This window comes from Mesoplodon bidens (genome assembly GCF_964165515.1).
Source record: "Mesoplodon bidens genome assembly, chromosome: 12".
Classification (NCBI taxonomy): domain Eukaryota; kingdom Metazoa; phylum Chordata; class Mammalia; order Artiodactyla; family Ziphiidae; genus Mesoplodon; species Mesoplodon bidens.
Window position 1 is genome coordinate 50,820,927 of NC_138168.1, and position 22,567 is coordinate 50,843,493.

The following is a 22,567-nucleotide window of genomic DNA, read 5'->3' on the forward strand; positions in this document are numbered from 1 at the left end:
TAATGACATTTTATTGTGATTAGCATGGCAGATGCTGTTGCCTACCCCATGTGCTTTTCTGCTTTCTTCTTTGCTAACACAGCTCCAACTCTGCTACTGAGGCAATTTTCTCAGTTTAATATTCACTTGCTTCATATTCCATAAAGTCAGGAGTAGTCTCACATGACACAGACTTTAAGTTTACAAGAGATTTCAGGGAAATCTTTTGCTTTTCTAATATCTGGGGGCAGACTCTCTTAAAGTTGATATCCTCCCTCCCTTCTTCCTGCCTTTAATGTGACAGGATGTCTGGTGCTGCAGCAGCCATTTTCATTCCATGAGGAATCAAGAAGGAAGACAAAGGGCAATGTGCTGAGGATAGCACAATGGAAAGAGAGGAAAAAGTCTGGCTCTTTAATAACATCACTGAGAAGCTGACTGTATACCTGCACCATTAACTTCAAGAATCCTTCATACCACAGCAAAAAAAAATCTCTATTAGGTGTTATGTTACTAGTATCCAAACATGGTCCAAACTGACATAACATGAAGCTTCTACCATCTAGAAAGAAAACATCAGAAAAAAAATGTATGCAAGAAAATAGAATAAAGAAAAATCTATCCTAAGTACCTTTCATTTATGCCTATGTTTGAAGTAGCCCAACAGATGTGACATGAGAAAATCTATGTACCTGGACCTAGATTCCAGTATAGCTACTTCACAGAATATAAACAGGTACTCAGTGATATACACATATATGCATACTGCTCATGTATAATGCATGGCCTCACCATCTGTAGTTTTGCAGACATGTGTATGCTATATTCTCCTTATTTTGTAAAATGTTAAGCTTCTAGTTAAAAACATTTTTTAACATCTTTATTGGAATATAATTGCTTTACAGTGGTGCATTAGTTTCTGCTATATAACAAAGTGAATCAGCTCTACATATACAAATATCCCCACATCTCCTCCCTCTTGCACCTCCCTCCCACCCTCCCTATCCAAACCCTCTAGGTGGTCACAAAGCACACAGCTGGTCTCCCTGTGCTATGTGGCTGCTTCCAACTAGCTATCTATTTTACATTTGGTAGTGTATATATGTCCATGCCACTCTCTCACTTTGTCCCAGCTTACCCATCCCCCTCCCTGTGTCCTCAAGTCCATTCTCTATGTCTCCGTCTTTATTCCTGCTCTGCCCCTAGGTTCCTCAGAACTTTTTATTTGATTTCATATATATGTGTTAGTGTACAGTATTTGTTTATCTCTTTCTGACTTATTTCACTCTGTATGACAGACTCTAGGTCCATCCACCTCACTACAAATAACTCAATTTCATTTCTTTTTATGGCTGAGTAATATTCCATTGTATATATGTGCCACCTCTTCTTTATCCATTCATCTGTCAATGCACACTTACGTTGCTTCCATGTCCTGGCTATTGTAAATAGAGCTGCAATGAATATTGTAGTACATGACTCTTTTTGAATTATGGTTTTCTCAGGCTATATGCCCAGTAGTGGGATTGCTGGGTAGTATGCTAATTCTATTTTTAGTTTTTTAAGGAACCTCCATACTGTTCTCCATAGTGGCTGTATCAATTTACATTCCCACCAACAGTGCAAGAGGGTTTTTTCTCCACACCCTCTCCAGCATTTATCGTTTGTAGATTTTTTGATGATGGCCATTCTGACCAGTGTGAGGTGATACCTCATTGTAGTTTTGATTTGCATTTCTCTGATTAGTGATGTTGAGCATCCTTTCATGTGTTTGTTGGCAATCCGTATATCTTCTTTGGAGAAATGTCTATTTAGGTCTTCTGCACATTTCTGGATTGGGTTGTTTGTTTTTTTGATATTGAGCTGCATGAGTTGCTGGTATGTTTTGGAGGTTAATCCTTTGTCAGTTGCTTCATTTGCAAATATTTTCTCCCATTCTGAGGGTTGTCTTTTTGTCTTGTTTATGGTTTCCTTTGCTATGCAAAAGCTTTTAAGTTTCATTAGATCCTATTTATTTTTGTTTTTATTTCCATTTCTCTACAAGGTGGGTCAAAAAGGATCTTGCTGTGATTTATGTCATGAGTGTTCTGCCTATGTTTTCCTCTAAGAGTTTTATAGTGTCTGGCCTTAAATTTAGGTCTTTAATCCATTTTAGTTTATTTTTGTGTATGGTGTTAGGGAGTGTTCTAATTTCATTCTTTGACATGTAGCTGTCCAGTTTTCCCAGCACCACTGATTGAAGAGGCTGTCTTTCCTCCACTGTGTATTCTTGCCTCCTTTATCAAAGATAAGGTGACCATATGTGTGTGAGTTTATCTCTGGGCTTTCCATCCTGTTCCATTGACCTATATTTCTGTTTTTGTGCCAGTACCATACAACTTGATTACTGCAGCTTTGTAGTATAGTCTGAATTCAGGGAGCCTGATTCCTCTAGCTCCGTTTTTCTTTCTCAAGAGTGCTTTGGCTATTCAGGGTCTTCTGTATTTCCACATGAATTGCAAAATTTTTTGTTCTAGTTCTGTGAAAAATGCCATTGGTAGTTTGATAGGGATTGCATTGAATCTGTAGATTGCTTTGGATAGTAGAGTCATTTTCACAATGTTGATCCTTCCAATCCAAGAACATGGTATATCTCTCCATCTGTTTGTATCATCTTTAATTTCTTTCCTCAGTGTCTTATAGTCTTCTGCATACAGGTCTTTTGTCTCCTTAGGCAGGTTTATTCCTAGGTATTTTACTCTTTTTGTTGCAGTGGTAAATGGGGGTGTTTCCTTAATTTCTCTTTCATATTTTTCATCATTAGTGTATAGGAATGCAAGAGATTTCTGTGCATTAATTTTGTATCCTGCTACCTTACTAAATTCATTGATTAGCTCTAGTAGTTTTCTGGTAGCATCTTTAGGATTCTCTATGTATAGTATTATGTCATCTGAAAACAGTGACAGCTTTACTTCTTCTTTTCCGATTTGGATTCCTTTTATTTCTTCTTCTTCTCTGACTGCTGTGGCTAAAACTTCCAAAACTATGTTGACTAATAGTGGTGAGAGTGGACAACCTTGTCTTCTTCCTGATCTTAGAGGAAATGGTTTCAGTTTTTCACCATTGAGACTGATGTTGTCCGTGGGTTTGTCATATATTGCCTTTATTAGGTTAAGGTAAGTTCCCTCTATGACTACTTTCTGGAGGGTTTTTATCATAAATGGGTGTTGAATTTTGTCAAAAGCTTTTTTGCAGCTATTGAAATGATCATATGGTTTTTCTCCTTCAATTTGTTAAAATGGTGTATCACATTGATTGATTTGCGTATATTGAAGAATCCTTGCATTGCTGGGATAAACCCCACTTGATCATGGTATATGATCCTTTCAATGTGCTGTTGGATTCTGTTTGCTAGTATTTTGTTGAGGATTTTTGCATCTATCTTCATCAGTGATATTGGCCTGTAGTTTTCTTTCTTTGTGACATCCTTGCCTGGTTTTGGTATCAGGGTGATGGTGGCCTCGTAGAATGAGTTTGGGAGTGTTCCTCCCTCTGCTATATTTTGGAAGAGTTTGAGAAGGACAGATGTTAGCTCTTCTCTAAATGTTTGAAAGAATTTGCCTGTGAAGCCATCTGGTCCTGGGCTTTTGTTGTTGGAAGATTTTAAATCACAGTTTCAATTTCAGTGCTTGTGATGGGTCTGTTCATATTTTCTATTTCTTCCTGGTTCAGTCTCGGAAGGTTGTGCTTATTCTAAGAATTTGTCCATTTCTTCCAGATTGTCCATTTTACTGGCATATAGTTGCTTGCAATAATCTCTCATGATCCTTTGTATTTCTGCAGTGTCAGTTGTTACTTCTCTTTTCACTTCTAATTCTATTGATTTGAGTCTTCTCCCTTTTTTTCTTGATGAGTCTGGCTAATGGTTTATCAATTTTGTTTATCTTCTCAAAGAACCAGCTTTTAGTTTTATTGATCTTTACTATTGTTTCTTTCATTTCTTTTTCATTTATTTCTGATCTGTTCTTTATGATTTCTTTCCTTCGCTAACTTTGAGGGGGGGGTTGTTCTTCTTTCTCTAATTTCTTTAGGTGTAAGCTTAGGTTGTTTATTTGAGATGTTTCTTGTTTCTTGAGGTAGGATTGTATTGCTATAAAGTTCCCTCTTAGAACTGCTTTTGCTGCTTCCCATAGGTTTTCTGTGGTCGTGTTTTCATTGTCACTTGTTTCTAGGTATTTTTTGATTTCCTCTTTGATTTCTTCAGTGATCTCTTGGTTATTTAGTAGTATATTGTTTAGCCTCCATGTGTTTGTATTTTTAAAGATATTTGCCTGTAATTGATATCTAGTCTCATAGTGTTGTGGTTGGAAAAGATACTTGATATGAATTTCAATTTTCTTAAATTTACTAAGGCTTGGTTTTTGACCCAAAATATGATCTATCCTGGAGAATGTTCCATGAGCTCTTGAGAAGAAAGTGTATTCTGTTGTTTTTGGATGGAATGTCCTATAAATATCAATTAAATCCATCTTGTTTAATGTATCATTTAAAGCTTGTGTTTCCTTATTTATTTTCATTTTGGATGATCTGTCCATTGGTGAAAGTGGGTACCCTACTATGATTGTGTTACTGTCGATTTCCCCTTTTATGGCTGTTAGTATTTGCCTTATGTATTGAGATGCTCCTATGTTGGGTGCATAAATATTTACAATTGTTATATCTTCTTCTTGGATTGATCCCTTGAGCATTATGTAGTGTCCTTCTTTGTCTCTTGTAATAGTCTTTATTTTAAAGTTTACTTTGTCTGTTATGAGAATTGCTACTCCAGCTTTCTTTTGATTTCCATTTGCATGGAATATCTTTTTCCATCCCCTCACTTTCAGTCTGTATGTGTCCCTAGGTCTGAAGTGGGTCTCTTGTAGACAGCATATATACGGGTCTTATTTTGTATCCATTCAGCCAGTCTATGTCTTTTGGTTGGAGCATTTAATCCATTTACATTTAAGGTAGTTATCGACATGTATGTTCTTATTACAATTGTCTTAACTGTTTTGGGTTTGTTATTATAGCTCTTTTCCTTCTCTTGTGTTTCCTGCCTAGAGAAGTTCCTTTATCATTTGTTGTAAAGCTGGTTTGGTGGTGCTGAATTCTCTTAGCTTTTGCCTGTCTGTAAAGGTTTTAATTTCTCTTTTGAATCTGAATGAGATTCTTGATGGGTAGAGTAATCTTGGTTGTAGGTTTTTCCCTTTCATCACTTTAAATATGTCATGTCACTCCCTTCTGGCTTGCAGAATTTCTGCTGAAAGATCAGCTGTTAACCTTATGGGGATTCCTTTTTATATTATTTGTTGTTTTTCCCTGGCTGCTTTTAACATTTTTTCTTTGTATTTAATTTTTGATAGTTTGATTAATACGTGTCTTGGCATGTTTCTCCTTGGATTTATCCTTTATGGGACTCTCTGTGCTTCCTGGACTTGACTATTTCCTTTTCCATATTAGGGAAGTAGCAAAACAACCATGGTAATAGTTTTCTTTCAAGGTATGTACAATCATGTATACATCATGAAAGCAAAATAAAAAACTGACCTAAAAGAATGATTGTTCTACAATAGCAAAGGCTAAGAGAAAGACAAAAGGCCCAGACCACCCAGACAGGACAGATTTCCTCAAACAAATGCACATCTGAATACAATCCAACATTTTTATCCCATTTGTTATGGCTTCAACTTCTGCCTCACTATCTGCACTCTCACATTTACACCATTCCCATCAGATTTCTTAAGAATGGATTTCCTTTGTATCGTAGAGCACTGGTGATTTAAATCACTCAGTCATAGTTATAGTTTCCTGGGGTTAAAGAACATGCTTGTCATGGAGGCCTGACAGCATCTCAGGTCAACCACCAATGGACTGAAATGTCTTCCTGTGTCTCAGATGCCTCTCTCTAGAGATCTGGGTAACTGGCAGTCAAGGAACCCTGGGTGATATTCAGCTCCTCACTCAGAAGCAAAGTCATGTATATATCAATACAATGCTAATTGGATTTGTTCATTCTTATTATGTTCTCATGGTCCATGAAGTCTTTTCCAAATTGCAACTAGACACTTTACACAAAGTCATTTTGTAATATTGAGGTTACATCTTTTTAACAGTGGTGCCTATACTAGGTTGAAGTCAATTTACCCCAATATTCCAGGACCCCCAAAAGCCCCTTGGTCCAAACAGGCTGCTCAGTTTCAATCTAAACAAACAGGAGGCTGACTAATAGAGTCACACTCTACATGTCCACAAAGAAATAATAGATTTACATGAAGGTTTACTTTTTATAAGTCCCATTTTACTTTCATGAGTAAAAACCTGTTTTCTGGAGACGCTGGAGGCTCAGATTTCACCATCCTGTCTTTCTCCATTAGTTACACTTACCAGGCAGGTGGGCTGTGTCACCTATTAAAATGGACTACCCAAATTCTTCCCCCAATGTCAGCATGTTTTAGATGAATGTTTCAATTGTATCAACTGTGTTTTATTTAACTGCATAATGGCTTTTTCCGCAGCTGGGTTTTCCTAATTCAGAGTGTGAGAATGACAGAAATGATTTTACAGAGTATAGAAATGTTCCCATAAATTTACTGATCTCCATAGTTGTAACATATTGTCATCTTCATATTGTCAAGCAGACCAAATTTGCCAGCTTAATACCAATAATAATACTAAATTGTGCTTCACATACTTATCTCCTTCTTTAAAAATCTTGTTACATTCTGTGAAGAAAACCTGCTTTCATCATAATCTTGTCGTTAAAAGACTCTCAGAAATGCAAATCACAATCTTTCCCCAAAATATTTTGAGACAGTGTTTAATGTTTTATTTTAATGGCTTGACTACACTGGAAATTTTAAGGAGTGGTTTCTTTTTGTGCTCACCAGAGCAGAATGGGAAGTGCACTGCTCTCCTGACATCTAGAGAGCAACTGGCCTGGACAACTTATGGATTAACCAGTTAAGCTTGCAGTTGCTGCTCTGCCTTGGTTTTTTCTTTTTCTTTTTTTTTTAAGACCCAGGAAGTACTGACATCATTGTAGAAGTATAGAATTTAATTTCACCAATAAATCAAATTGGGCTCAAGCTGTTAGTAACACTGTCACATTTACAGAGTCAGGCAGAGGCTAAATGACTCAATGAACTGATAACAAGATATAAAGCTTTTCCCCTCCAAGTCCCTGTTTTGGGGGGTTTTTTAAATAAATTTTATTTTATTTATTTATTTTATTTTTTTGGCTGCATTGGGTCTTTGTTGCTGTGCACAGGCTTTCTCTAGTTGCAGTGAGTGGGGGCTACACTTTGTCACTGTGCACGGGCTTCTCATTGCGGTGGCTTCTCTTTGTTGCGGAGCACAGGCTCTAGGTGCACAGGCTTCAGTAGTTATGGCATGGGGGCTCAGTAGTTGTGGCTCACGGGCTGTAGAGCACAGGCTCAGTAGTTGTGGTGCACAGGCTTAGTTGCTCCACAGCATGTGGGATCTTCCCGGACCAGGGCTCAAACCTGTGTCCCCTGCACTGGCAGGTGGATTCTTAACCACTGTACCCAGGGAAGTCCCCAAGTCCCTAGTTTTAATCAGGCCAAGCCCAGCACAGAAGAGACCAAAGCTGCACATGCTGCTGACCAAGACCCTGCACACCCAGTGCCAGGGTCCTTTTCAGAATCAGTCTGATTAGAATCCACATGGAGACAGCATAGACAAGTGTTGGGTTTTCATAAGCAAGAAAAGGGCCAAAGAACTGGTGTGGTCAATAGAGATAGTCAAAGGGCCAGGGGATAGAGGTTTTGAAGGAAAAAGAAAGTTTTTATATGCCTACTCTATGGCATGGCAGAAAGAATGGCTATCCCCACACAGAAAGCCTGACTTTGTTTCTTCTTTGATACTAAGAATTGGTGATGAATGTCTAGACAGAGGTATTATCAGGTGTGATGGTTAATTTTATGTGTCAACTTGGGTAGGCCATGGTACTCAGATATTTGGTCAAACATTATTTTAGATGTTACTTTGAAGGTTTGTTTTTTCAATGACATTGACATTTAAATTGGTAGATGTTGAGTAAAACAGTTTACTCTTTGTAATGTGGGTGGGCCTTATCCAATCAGTTAAAGGCCTTCTAGAAAAAGACTGATCTTTCCCAGAAGAAGAGGGAATTCTGCCAGGAGGCAGCCTTTGCACCACAAAATCTACTCCCCCTAGGTTTCCAGCCTGCTAGTCTACCCAGCAGATTTTGTACTTGCTGGCCTCCACAATCACATGAGCCAATTCCCTAAAATAAATCCCTATCTATCTATCTATCTATCTATCTATCTATCTTCTGTTAGTTCTGTTTCTCTGGAGAAGCCTGACTAACACTTTTCCTCTCTTGGCCTCTTCCTTCCTTGCTCAGACCCCACCTCATTTTGTTTGATAGAAAACACAGAACTATTAAAGATGTTTGAGATGAAAGAATCATATGACAAGAGTGGTACTTCAGTAAGCTAACTCAGACAGCAATACAGAAGATGGACTAGAAAAAGATAGATTGGAACAGTTAGAACAATAATGCCTGTGGGCCATTCCATCCAGTATGATAGCCACTAGCCATATGTAGCTATTTAAATTAAATTTTGAATTAATTAAAATGACATAAACTTAAACTATCAGTCCTTAGTTGCACTGGTCAACATTTCAAGTATTCGGATACATAGAGGAAGTAGCTACCACATTGTAAGGTGTAGATTATAGAACATTCCTATAACTGCAACAAGTTGTATTGGAGGGTGGTCACAGAGCAAAATCAGGTGGGCCTCCACTCTGCCTATGACAGAAACAAGAGAAGGCAATTTGCATTGGGTGTGCAATAAGTGTTCAGTCCTGTCCTGTTTGCTTTACATGTCTTATCTTGGGTTATCATGAACTGTACTCAGTACTGTAGAGTAAACAGTGCTGTCCACATGTCTACAGATGAGGAAACTGAAGTTCAGCAAAGTGTCTTGCTCAAGGACAACAACCAGACAGTGATGGTGCTGAGATAAAAGTCATGGCAATTTTAACTCCAAAACTTCCCATAGACATAGACAACTATCCTCACCACACCTGGAAAGAGAATGTTTTTAAATGATGACAGAATGCTACACCAAATTTCCAGCTGGAATTCCAAAGCCGTTACTCTCCACTTCTGGGCTTTCTCTCTAGCACCTATCTTTCTGCCTCCCAAACCTACAGCACAAAGAGCATTCCACAATCCCCTGACATTTGGAATCCTGAATGTTCCTTCTCTGACTACAATTTGCTATCCTTGCATTTTTTTCTGTTTCCCCAAACCTGCTGTATTGTCGTCTTAGTCTGTTAGGGCTGTTATAACAAAATACCACAGACTGGGTGGCTTTTGCTCACAGTTCTGGAGGCTGGGAAGTCCATGATCAAGACACCATCATGGTGGTGTTCTGGTTCATACAGGTACCTTCTCACTGTGTTCTCACATGGTTGAAGTGGCTAGCGATCTCTCTCTGGACCCTCTTTTATAAGGCACTAATCACATTCATTGAGGGCTCCACTCTCATGACTTAAGCACCTCCCAAAGACCTTGCCTCGTAATACCATCATCTTTGGGGGTTGAGATTTCAAAGTATGAATTTTGGGACGATGCAAACATCCAGTTGGCTGGGTCAGTCTCAACTGCCACAACAAACAACCCCCCAAAATTCAGTGGTTTAGAGCAATGTAACTCTAAGTAGCCAGTCTACACGGCTATGTCATAACTATATGTTGCCATTCTGTGACAAGACAAGGAGCTTGCACCAGAATGTAAAAGAACACACTCTTTCCATCATTGAGAAAGTCCTGCTAAGGAAAAAAAAAAAAAAAAAAAGGCTGAATTAACTAGTGCCCTTAGTGGAACAACTGATTTACATTCTGGTATAATCTCCTTATGATGTCTCAGACTGAAGACCAATACTGGCCCCTGGATCGTGAAGAGCATTGGCTTGTAGATTTGTGGCTTTTCCACGCTTTATTATTCTTCCAAAGACCATGATCCTGTGGTCACTACTAATGCTTTCCATAGATCAGAATCCACTAGGCATGAATCTCTCAAATTCCCTCTGTTTCTACCACTTCCAAGCTCATGAAATATTTATCCATCCTTACAAAGCTTCCCTTTCCTTCAAAGTAAAATGTGTCCCTGCTCTTTTCGGATGATAATCATTGCTCTTGAGCTCATGTCTACTTCTTATTAAGTTATTCAGCAACTTGATTTATAAATTATCCCTCTTTTCTCTTTGAATCTACACTCATGCTCAAGTTTCCTTCATCCTAAAAAAAAATCGTTACTTCAACCCCACCTGAGCCAAAAGTTAAAACTGTGTAACTCTATCTCCCTTCCTAACTGGACTTCACTTCCTAACTGCCTGTTCAAACTCAGTCCACCACTCTACCGAAAATGCTCTTAATAATAATCATGATAATGAATATTTTAAATGCCTATTATGAGCCAGAATCATAGTGCTGATCAACCACGTGCTTTTCATCACACCTCATGAAGCAGATATTACTATTAATCTATCACTTTTAAAAGAAAATTATGGCTCAAAGACATTAAGTAACTTCCAGGTGGCACAGCTACTGAGTTTTAGACCCCAGTCCATCTGACTTTTTTCACATCCAACTCTACTCGCTCTCTCTTTGGCACTTCCTAATACTCCCCGAGTTCAAAGCCCCTATTCTGTTTCTTTGCTCTTTTGCAGGCTCCTGTTTGTCCGCTGGGGGAGCGTGCTCTCTACCCTTTCTCTGTTGGTGACCTATAGTTGTTGCTTTTAGGGCAGATTCGCCAGCAGAACAGCTTCAGGGAGTCTGCTCTTAAATTGCCACACTGTCAGTAGGCTGCCTGGGAAGCACAGGTATATGACCAGCTCCCAGAAGCATGTTCAAAGGAAGGGAGGGCTGCCTGTACCTGCAGTGGCGTCCCTCTGTCTAGCCAGGTTCTGAGCCGTGCAATGCATGCCCAGAAGAAGTGAGGAAAATAGAGGTGGTTATAGGGATGCAGCTTTCCACACCCTGCAGGGAATTCAGAGAGAGAAACCAAGGCAAAGAAAGAAGAGGAGCAAAGCCAGAAGAGAAAAGCAGCCCTAAATACCATCCTAAGAATTTAGTTTTATGAAGAGAGCATGTGACCCTCTAACCACACTTACTAGGAAGTGGGCTAACTCCCCAGAGCAGGCTGTCGGGTTCCAACACTTTGTGAAGAATGTTTTTCTCACACAGCTGCAGCATACCAAGCTTCCAAGCTTTCTTTCAGGCTATACTGTGAGATGATTTAATTCTCATGAATGCTCTCAATTCTGAAAAATGCCTGGTTATCCCTCTCTGAGAACATGTTTACCTTTTAACAGGTGCCTCTTATGCCCAAAGGAATAATTACGGTGAAACCATCAGACACCTTTACTGACCAGAAGCAGGATATTGGGGGAGGGGGGGAGCATCAGATAAAGTTGTCCTCTTCCCTTAGTTAAGGGTGTGACCCAAGCACTCCCTGATTCCATGTTGGATCCATCATCCATGAACTTATCTGCACTGCCTTGATGGTATTTGCATTTCCACATTCCTCTCAGTATCCAAAGTCTAGCCTTCCCATACCCTGGGAGGATGGAATGGAGAAACCATCACTGCAGCAATTTGGCTGCTCCCATAGAAGCCATTACACTCCTGATCCAGAGCTTTGCGGCACCCATTTCCCCCACTTATGTGAAGAGGCTGTCGAAAAGCTTCTCTTAGCAAGACAGTGTTGGGTTACCAACAGCTGCTAGCTGTTCTGTGAAGCCAGGTTCCAGGCTTATGGGTGATTACGGGTTAAATATGTGCTATTGTCTATGGGTGGCTGTGCTCGAACCACGCCTTCTGTAGGCACAATGCCTTTAAGTGGAAGATGGCTCTTGTGGGAATTTCAGAACCTGGCAAGATGGCACGGAGAGATATTTCAGGGCAGGCAGGCTTTCCAGCACCCAAAATAACCACCAGTAGGAGGCTGCGTACATGGCCCCCACAGAAGGTCAAGCCAACCCTGCTCTGTCAGCATGAGCCCTTTGAATCATCTCAACACTTTCCATTTAGCCAAGCTCTTCCCCTTCCCCACCCCCCCACTGGCCTTCCCAGCCTTTAGAGTCATCTTCGAAATGGAGCGGCAAGCAGGGATCATTTCTTTTTATTTGGATTTGATAGAGAATTTTAAATGGGCAAGGCACAAGCAACAGGGAATCAGCACTCTCCCCTGATCCACAAAACCACAGAAGCTCAGCACTGGGGCAGCCTCAGAGATCTGGCTGGAACTCACATTGTCAACTGGGATTGCCACAAACCCCAGTTACTCCAGGGATACCTAATCTGTTCCTTGACACTGCTCCTTTGCCCTCAAAAGGAGAGACTTATGTATGCCAATCATCCGCACACATGAAGCCTCCCTCACCACTCACTTTCCAGCCCTCCTAGCACAGTGAGCTAAGCTAAAGATTCCCGGGATTCCCCACAACATAGCAGCCGTGCTTCAGAGAGGTGCTGCAGCTTTTTATGAGAGATGCCACGCGTGGTTCCTGGAGGGTATATTTTCATTTAGTCTGGATGTTTGGCACACTCCAACCATAAACAGAAGCCCAAGGTAGAAATAGATTGCGTGACTGGTTTACTCAGAGAGTGTTGAAAATGTTTAATCAATTAATGGTGATAATAAAGCAACTCATTGGAAGATAAAATGACAACTCCTCAAGCTACAGCATATGTGTGTCCAGCCTAACAGCTTACAAGCATTTACACTGACTGATGGACAAACACGAGAGCTATGCAAATTATGAGCGTCTCCTTTTATGTTTACATTTGTGCATATTCCTGGCTATTTTTGAAGATAGGCAGATTAGCAGCCCTGCTGATAATTTGATCTCTCTGACAGAATGAAAAATCATTCACCCATCCCAGAAACATGTTCCCCATTCCCCCAGCGTATGGATGTAATAAGCTCTCTGGGTGTTACCTTGCAGACAGCAGTCATGTACATGACCAAGCATGGGGATTTCTAGGGCAAAATCAACCTAAAAATGGACAAAAAATAAGGAGTCATAGCACAAGTAGCATCTGGTGAGATGAAATTTCAAATATTTCATTCAAATAATTTAAGACCGCAAGAGTTTATGACATGACCATAAAAGAATGTCGTAGTATTTACTCATTCACTCATCATCCAAATTCATTTACTAGCATAGAAGTTGCATAAGAGTGGGGATCTTGTCTGTTTTTATTCACTGCTGCGCCTTCAGCTGTTTACTACATAGGAACAACTGAAAAAAAATTTGTTGAACTGAATGAATGAATTCATTCATAATTCAGCAAACATCGAATAAATAATGTGGTCACAGGCTCTTCCATTCTTCTGCTTTCTTCTGTTCCCCTGTTATTGTGCAATTTCACTTCTATAAGATTTTCCTTTGGGGGGATATGTAAATACCTTAGCCTCTTCCCCCATAAGTTTGGTCTTTTTAAAACATTAAACTTGTTAATATAAAAATGAAAAATAATAATAATTCAAATCATTCTTAAATAAACTGAACTTTTAACGTGCCATATAAGAAAATTTAAAAAATCAATCTTTGCATTAATCTTGCATTTTACAGGAGGCAAATGATCTAAATACATTTACATAGAAGAATCATGTTCTTTTCTCTACTATAGTTATCATGAGTGTTTACATTTCATTAAATATATGAGGTATATGTGCAGATCTTCAAAATGAAATAAGTAGCATTTTTTAAAAATTCAGTCAAGTTATTTCAAAAACAATCAAAATAATCAGATATATCAGCTAATCCAAATCACTAATTAACTAATATAAATGGCTATTTGATTTAGTTCTCCAATTAAAAACTATCTTAGGACAATAATGAGATACCACCACACACCTATTAGAATGACTAACATACAAAAAACTGACAATGCCAAATGACAGCAAGGGTGTAGAGCAACAGGAATTTTCATTCAGTGCTGTTGGGAATGCAAAATGATATATCCATTTTGTAAGACAGTTTGGTAGTTTCTTAGAAACTAAACATAGCTTTACCATACGATCCAGCAATTGCACTTCTGGATATTTCCCCAGTTAATCTGAAAATTTATGTTTTCACAAAATCCTGCACACAAACATTTGTAATAGCTTTACTCATTATCTCCAAAAACTGGAGGCAACCAAGAAGTCCTTCAATGGGTAAAAGGATTAAAAAAAACGATGTCACATTCACACAATGGAACATCATGTGGTATTAAAAAGAAATTAGCTATCAACCCACAAAAAGCATACCTGAACCTTAAATGCATGATGCTAAGTTAAAAGAAGCATCTGAAAGACTACGTACTGTATGATTCCAACTCTATGACATTCTGAAAAAGGCAAAAGTAAAAACATTAGTGGTTGCCAGAGGATTCAGGGTAGGGAGGAGTTGACTATGAGAAGCACAGGTGAGTTTTTGAGCACTGAAACTATTCTATATGATACTGTATTTATAGATACATAACAGTATGCATTTGTCAAACCCATAGAACTTTACGGCACAAAGAATGAATCTTAATGGACACAAATTTTTAGAAATTATTTAGAAAGTTGAGGGGAATCACAGAATGGAATGCAGAATGTGACAAAACAATCTGTTACAAATGTATGAAACAACTCTGGATGTTGTTGGGATGGGGGTGTGCTGCCCTCAGTAGCTTTAGAAATGAGTGGAGTCTGTGAAACTAAAGGCAAAAGAAACAGAACATAAGCAGTATACTCTAGTTAATAAAGTGATTTCCCAAGAAGGTACAAATTAACAATTCTGATACTATATATATATAGTTATCAGTATCATATATACATATATATTAGAATTAAACAATTAAATAAATAAACAGTGAAAGGTGAGAGCCAGATTTCTTACTCTTGGACTGGTAATTTACAAATAAGCAAGGGTGCGAGGCTAGAATGATCCATTTTGTAATGGATTAGAATTGGAGACATCCGTCTGAACTCATTTTTAATTTAATATATATACAGATGATTACATATAGAAATACTTGTAGATCTGTATATATACCTAAGTTTGCACACACATATATTCCCTTGCTCTGTCAGCTGAAAATGCCTAGAAGTAATGACAACTAGGTAGTAATGAGCACACCTAGTGTCCAGATCTTGGTGTCTAACACCATTTTCCAATGAAAGGAAACAGATCTCTTTAAGAAAAGGCTGATCCTAAGACTGGGGCATAAAATATACAAGATAAGCATGGTGCATCCTATAACTCCAGGAGGAAAGTGCTCAAAATTTTTTAAACTTAATTAGAAAATTGTAAACCTATATAGATGGGAGTATGTTAAAGGGACACAAAAGACAACTAAAAGAACTCCAAGTAGTCAAGCTCCAAATGATCAAAGATGAAAAAATTTGAGCAAGAAAAAAGAGTATTGGATTATAACCCAAACTATAAAATAAATATCCATGAGTAAATAAATAAATTTTTTTAAATGAGGAAAGATAAATCCCCCATGAAGAAGAATTCCAAATAATATATGTAGACACTTTGCACTCAAGGAAGAGAGCATAACTCCCTAGCCCTTAAGTGTGAGTTCCTCATAGTGTGTTTCTTCCCAAAAGTACAGTATGGAAAGGAGCGAAAAAGAGTAACTTTACAGTGGAGAAACCTGACAAACTATCTCAGCCAGGTGATCAAGGTCAACATCAACAGTGATAAGTCCTTTTGGTAGTATGTGTTGTTATGATGTGATGAGAATGATACTTTACCTCTGTAGTCTTCAACCCCAAAACCTATCATGTCAGTGTAATCATGAGAAAAACGTCAAACGAATTTCAATATTAGGAGCATTCTGACATCACCTGACCAGTAGTCCTCAAAATTGTCAAGATCATCAAAAACAAGGGAAGTCTGAGAAACTAACACAGCCAAGAGAAGCTGTAGGAGCATAATTACTAATGTAATATAATATCCTGGATGGGATTCTGCAATAGAAAAAGGACATTAGGTAAAAACTAAGAGAATGTAAATAATGATGGACCTTGGTTAACAATAATGTATCAATACTGGTTCATTAATTATAACAAATGTATACCATACTAGTGTAAGATGTTAATAATAAGAGATACTGGGTATGAGGTATATAGGAACTCTATGTACTATTTTTCAATTTTGCTGTGAATCTAAAACCGATTTAAAAAATAAAGTTTACTTTTTAGAAAATTCTTATGATGTAGCAGGAAATACTGAAGCATTTTCATTTAAAATATGATGATATTTTGAATTTGCTTAAAACATAATATGGGTGAATGTGATGGTTAAATTTTGTCAACTTGACTGGGCCACAGGGTACCCATACATTTGGTCAAACATTATTCTGGGTGTGTCTCTGAGGGTGTTTCTGGATGAGATTAACATCTGAATCAGCAGTTTTATCTGAGTAAAGCAGTTTGCTCTCCCTAATGCATGGTTGGGCCTCCAATCAACTGAAGAGCTGCACAGAACAAAAAGGCTGAGTTAGAGGGAACTCCTCCTGCCTGACTACTTGAGCTGTAACATCAGTTTTTCCTTGCCTTCAGACTCCAGCTGAAACATCAGCCCTTCTTGGGTCTTGGACCTGCCAAGACACCATTGGCTCTCCTGGTTCTTAGGCCTTCAGACTCTGATTGGAACTAAACCAACTTTTCTGGGTCTCCAACTTGCAGAATGCAGATCTTGGGACTTCTAAGCCTCCATAATCGTGTAAGCCAGTTCTTTACAATAAATCATATGTACATATGATTTATTATATATGTGTGTGTATATATATACTGTTTGTTCTGCTTCTCTGGAAAACCCTAATACAGTGGGGATAAATAAAATAAGATTGGAAAAATAAAAATGTTGATACAGAGAAAGGATTCACTTTCTGTCTACTATTGTGTGCCTGCTAGAAAATTTATGTAGTTTTAAAAATTTAAATGAGTACATTAAAAAAAAAAAAACAGAAATCAGAAAGGACCACTATTACCCATGCACTATGCTTCTCTACTTACTTGCTCCCCTGGCACTTAAACAGTAACCCAGCCTTCCAGGACAAATCCACTCCCACCCTCACCATCTAAGCCTATGGAATGAAACTCATCTCCATATTTCTTTACCTTTAGCTCTGTAGAAACAGAACATTTTTTAATGCTCTTTATTATGAACCTAAGGGAAACAAAAGAAAATAAAAGAAACACCGAAAAAGGCGCCAATACTGCCTTGTGCAAAACAGGAGTTCACATTCTTAGGTACTGCAATCTGGCTGCAGATGACCTGGTATAACTGACAATGCCTTGCCTCACTCATTCTGTTCAAGTTGTCCCTCAAAGAAGCCCCATCTCTTTCAATTCCTGACAGTTCTCCTTTTCACAGTTATGCAATTCATTCATTCATTCACTCACTCAACAAATAGTTGAATGTCCACCCTGTTCCAGACATTGGAGAATCAATGGAAACCAAAAGCATGTAAGGTCCTTGACCATACAAACCTTCTAAAAGGGAAAACAAATATTAATAAAATAATTATGCAAAGAAATGTAAAACTGTGATTGTGATTTGTGCTATGAAATAAAATATATTGTGGTAGGAAAGAAGAGTTTTAACCTAATATGGAGTTCATTGGAAAATGCCTAAAACTGAAAAATTAGGAAGTAGCAGTAAAAACCTGTCATTTAGAATCTTAATAAATATCAAAATAATCAGCTAAAAGAAAAGCTGATACACTTTGTTATAAAGCAGAAACTAACACACCATTGTAAAGCAGTTATACTCCAATAAAGATGTTAAAAAAATAATAAAAGAAAAGAAAAGAAATGAAAGTGATGTGTCCAAGAAGGAAGAAATGAGAGAGTAGGCAGGGGTCTACTATTTTTTGAACATCTTTATGTTCAAATGTTTCTGTGTGCTCAGAAAATTTTGATAAAGCAAAATTTTATTTTTAAAGGAAGGAAATAAAAATACAAGAGGACAAATAAAGCCAAATTTTGGGTGTTTAAAAAGACTAATAAAATTGACAAATCTCTGGCAAGTTTGAGCAAGAGGGGAAAAAATCAAAATTACTAGTAGTTAAAATACCAGGTAAAAAAAGAAAAAGAGGGCTTCCCTGGTGGCACAGTGGTTGAGAGTCCGCCTGCTGATGCAGGGGACACGGGTTCGTGCCCCAGTCCGGGAAGATCCCACATGCCGTGGAGTGGCTAGGCCCATGAGCCGTGGCCGCTGAGCCTGCGCGTCTGGAGCCTGTGCTCCGCAATGGGAGAGGCCACAACCATGAGAGGCCCGCGTACCGCCAAAAAAAAAAAAAAAAAATGCAACGAGAACACAAACACTCCAAAAGGAAAATGGACAAAAGTCATAAATCAGCATTTCACAAAAGAGGAAACACAGGGAACTCCCTGGAGGTCCAGTGGTTAGGACTCGGCACTTTCACTGCCATGGCCCACTTAGTCCCTGGTCAGGGAACTAAGATCCAGCAAGCCACGCAGCACGGCCAAAAAAAATGAGGAAACATAAATGCCCAATGAGCCTGTCAAAAAAACCTCAATAAAAATTAAACAAATGTTCATAAGACCTCAATAATAATATAACATTTTAAACATACTCAATTGGTAATATTTCTTAGTTATGAAAAAAACAAGTGTTGGCAAAGTTATAGAGCAATAGGAATTCTTATTCATTTCTGGTACAAACTTTGAAATAAAACCGCGATTACTTTTTTAATACAAACATGTGCATAACTCTATTCCAAGGGATTCGGACTATCCTAGAAAAACTCCTTTAAATTTGCACCATGAGACATACTATGAAAATGTATACAGTCTCCATAAGGACAAAAATAAAAATAAAATCCAAGTACACATAAATAGAACTGGTGAATAATTTGTGGCAGGGACAAAAAAATGGAAGGTTATATAGCAGTGAAAATAAGTGAAATACACCCCCATGCACAACTTGAATGAATTTTATATATGATGTTGTATGGTGGGAAAAAGGCTCAGAAGACTAACTGTAAGCAATTTAAAGCTCAAGAAAAAGGTTTTAAAAATGTATTTTTAGAAACGTATACATATGTGCTAAATATCATGCAAAGCATGATAAACACACAATCCATGATGGTGTTTACCTCTGGTTTAAGGAGAGGAGGCAGGGAGAAGGCATTTGGAAAAGGCACACTTGTACTTTCAAGGGTCCTGGAAATGTTTTCCATACATTAGGAATTTGAATCAAAAAAACTAATTTTATTACCAGCCTGGCTACTAATATATGTATGTTACATTCATATATATATTATATATATATATATATATATAATATATATTACCTCTGTTTCTCCTAACATATTAAAATACAATCTTAACAATTCTCAGCTAAATAAATGTACAGTCTTCTTTCTGAAAATTTATACCCCCTTAGCCTCTGGTGCACTGAGAGAGAATCACACATACACATACACATACTCCCCTGAATTTTTATGGCAATGTAGAGTTCATCCTCTGTTGACGCTTTTCTTTTCCCTGAGATAGTATTATTAACAGACTTTCAAAAAATGAACTTGAAAAAAGTAAAATCTGACATTTAGTCACTCACATTGATAGGTATTTTAAAGTGGATAAAATTCCCTATTAAAGAAAAAAAAAAGGAAATCTTTGACTCTTTTTAGCTCCCTCATGTGGCCACCAAAGAAAAAGGCAAGTATTGTTTGTGATTAGAGATAAATAACCTTCACAACGTGTCTACACTGGGATTCCCATATATCAGTATCATTCTACATTTATTTGCTAGGTCGTAGAATGGCATATTTACAGAAAAAAACTAAAGGGAAAGTTCTTGATTCTCCTCACAATTTATTATTGGAGTAACCAAGAAGAAAAAACAAAGTGTGTTACACAAGACAGAAAACAAGAAAGTAACTCTCAAACGAGCAATGCCAAGTGTGTTCCACAGAACATCAATGTACAAGATGTTTTGTGGGAGAGAAAAAAAGTACTTCTTGGTGAAATAAGTTTGAGAAATTTGGCATACTATCCCCAGAGGATATTAACAGTGACCATTAGCTTAGTAAAGGCTCTGAAAAGTCCTTTATTAAAAAATCTATTTAACCCTTTTTCATTTAACATTACTCTTTAAAAGGAAACTTCTGTGAAAGTACTGTTTGACATAACTCATTTTAGGACACGGTGAATCAAAGCTTTCAATTCTAGTAGAAAACTCATTTTAGGATATGGTGAATCAAAGCTTTCAATTCTAGTGGATTTTTAAAATTTATTCAAAACATTATAAATGACTTGCATTGTGACAGCCATCACACAAAAATGTAGAACTACATTGCTTAGTGAGTATTTACTGTTAAATATCAGGTAGTCAGTTGAGTGGAGTTTGGTTAAATGAATAAAAGAATCAATCAATCAATCAATCTAGTGCAGAGAATAACAAAAACTACTTATCTAGAATCCAAGTTACTTTTCAGACATTTCTAATTGATTGCATGTGTTTTTAATAAGAAGGATATTTCAGTCTGAGCCTCAAGTCCTCTAGCTATAAAAATGAATTTGATCATCTCTGCTGTAGTAATCAGTTAAGCATATCAATAGTGACATATTTCAGAGAATCTTCAAATTAACGGGAAGAAATGGTATTAAGGACAACCTATTTTGCAACAGTTTATATTTTTTCCTGTCATCATTTAAAACTGCCATTACAGAAATGATATAGAAATGATTATATATCTATTACTGATTTTTGGTAAGGAAAATAATTACAGTGCCTATCTTAGTCTCTTCAACTTCCTCCCAAAATCATGCTTACAAAATATTCTGAGTGGCTTACTTTTTTTTTTTTTTTTTTTTTTTCTTTTTGCGGTATGCGGGCCTCTCACTGTTGTGGCCTCTCCCGTTGCGGAGCACAGGCTCCGGACGCGCAGGCCCAGCGGCCATGGCTCACGGGCCCAGCCGCTCCACGGCATATGGGATCCTCCCAGACCGGGGCACGAACCCGTATCCCCTGCAACGGCAGGCGGACTCTCAACCACTGCGCCACCAGGGAGGCCCTGAGTGGCTTACTTTTAATAACCCTTGCGTGGTTAACTTTTCAGAGTGGTGCCTGTTCAAATAGTATAATAGATTTAGTTCCTGCCTTGATGAATAAAACTTGAGTTAGTAAGAATTTTCCCTAGGGCAACATCGAAGAATAGTAATAATACTAACACATACTTACAAACCTACCTTCTTTTTTCTGGCATAGGCAAATGTTCACTTTTATATATATATAATATATTATATAAATAAATAAATGTATAGCTATATAAATACATATCTAACATAATATAATAAACATAAATATATATTTAATATTATATGTAATATATTTCTCACTAAAAGATTTTATCAGAAAATGAACATTCTCAATTGCCACACTGTTTCTTGACAGGTAATCACACCCTAACCATTTTTTTTGAAATATAAACTTAAAGGTACATTTGGCCAGATTCAGGCAGTGAGAAATCATTTATTCCAGTAAAACATTGATATTATATTTTTTTAATACTTTAATGCTTTAAAATTTATTTTTATTTTTTTCAAGTCACAAAGTAATATAGATCCATTATCAAATAAAAGTAAGTATGGGAACTTAGTCCAAAGAGGTAAAGCTCCAACTAGCAGTGACATCCAGAAGAACAGAGAGCCCTCACTCAAGGAAGATATGAACATCTGATACCACATCTAGCCAAATCCACAAATTGTTTTTTTACACAGAACTAGGCTCTATGAACACATGAATGAGAATTATCAAATACAAACTTGAGTGTACAACCAGGAAGTACCAAGTGTTTGAAGAAAACAGAAATGACTAATAATCTAGGGAAAAGATATTATAATAAACATACTTTTAAAAAAATAGGACAAACAACAATAATTTAAAATAAGTATTATTGACATCCTCAGAGAGATTTGAAATGGTAGAGCCTCCCTGAAAAAGAAACTACTAAAGAGCTTGGAAATTTCAAATATGTTGCCTTTTAAAACACTCAGTACGTGAATTAACTAGCAAAGCAAACAAAAAGTAAAGCAAATCAGTAAGCTGGCCCATCAAGTCAGGTAATTATTCCAGAATATTATGCAAAAAAAAAAAACCCCACAAAGATGTTATGGAATAAAATTAAGAGATAAAAGAATAGATCCAGAAGTTCCATTCTCTGCATACATTTTTATAGCAGTTTTATAAAGAAAAGAGGAAAAATACAGAGTGAATCAAAGAAAATCTCCTAGAAATGTAGAAAAGTATTAGCCTTCAGTTTGAAAGTCTCCATCAATTCCAGTCATAATAAATTTAAAAATTTATAGATGAACATATCATTGTGAAATTTCAAAATACCAAAGATAAATAGGAAATTCTAAAAGTTTCCAGAGAGAAGGGGACAGTTATTTAAAAAGGAAAAAGATTCCAACTGGCGTGAGACTTCTAAACAAGCAAAAATGGAATCTAGAAGACAATACAGCAATATTTTGAAGCCCTAAGGGAAAATATCT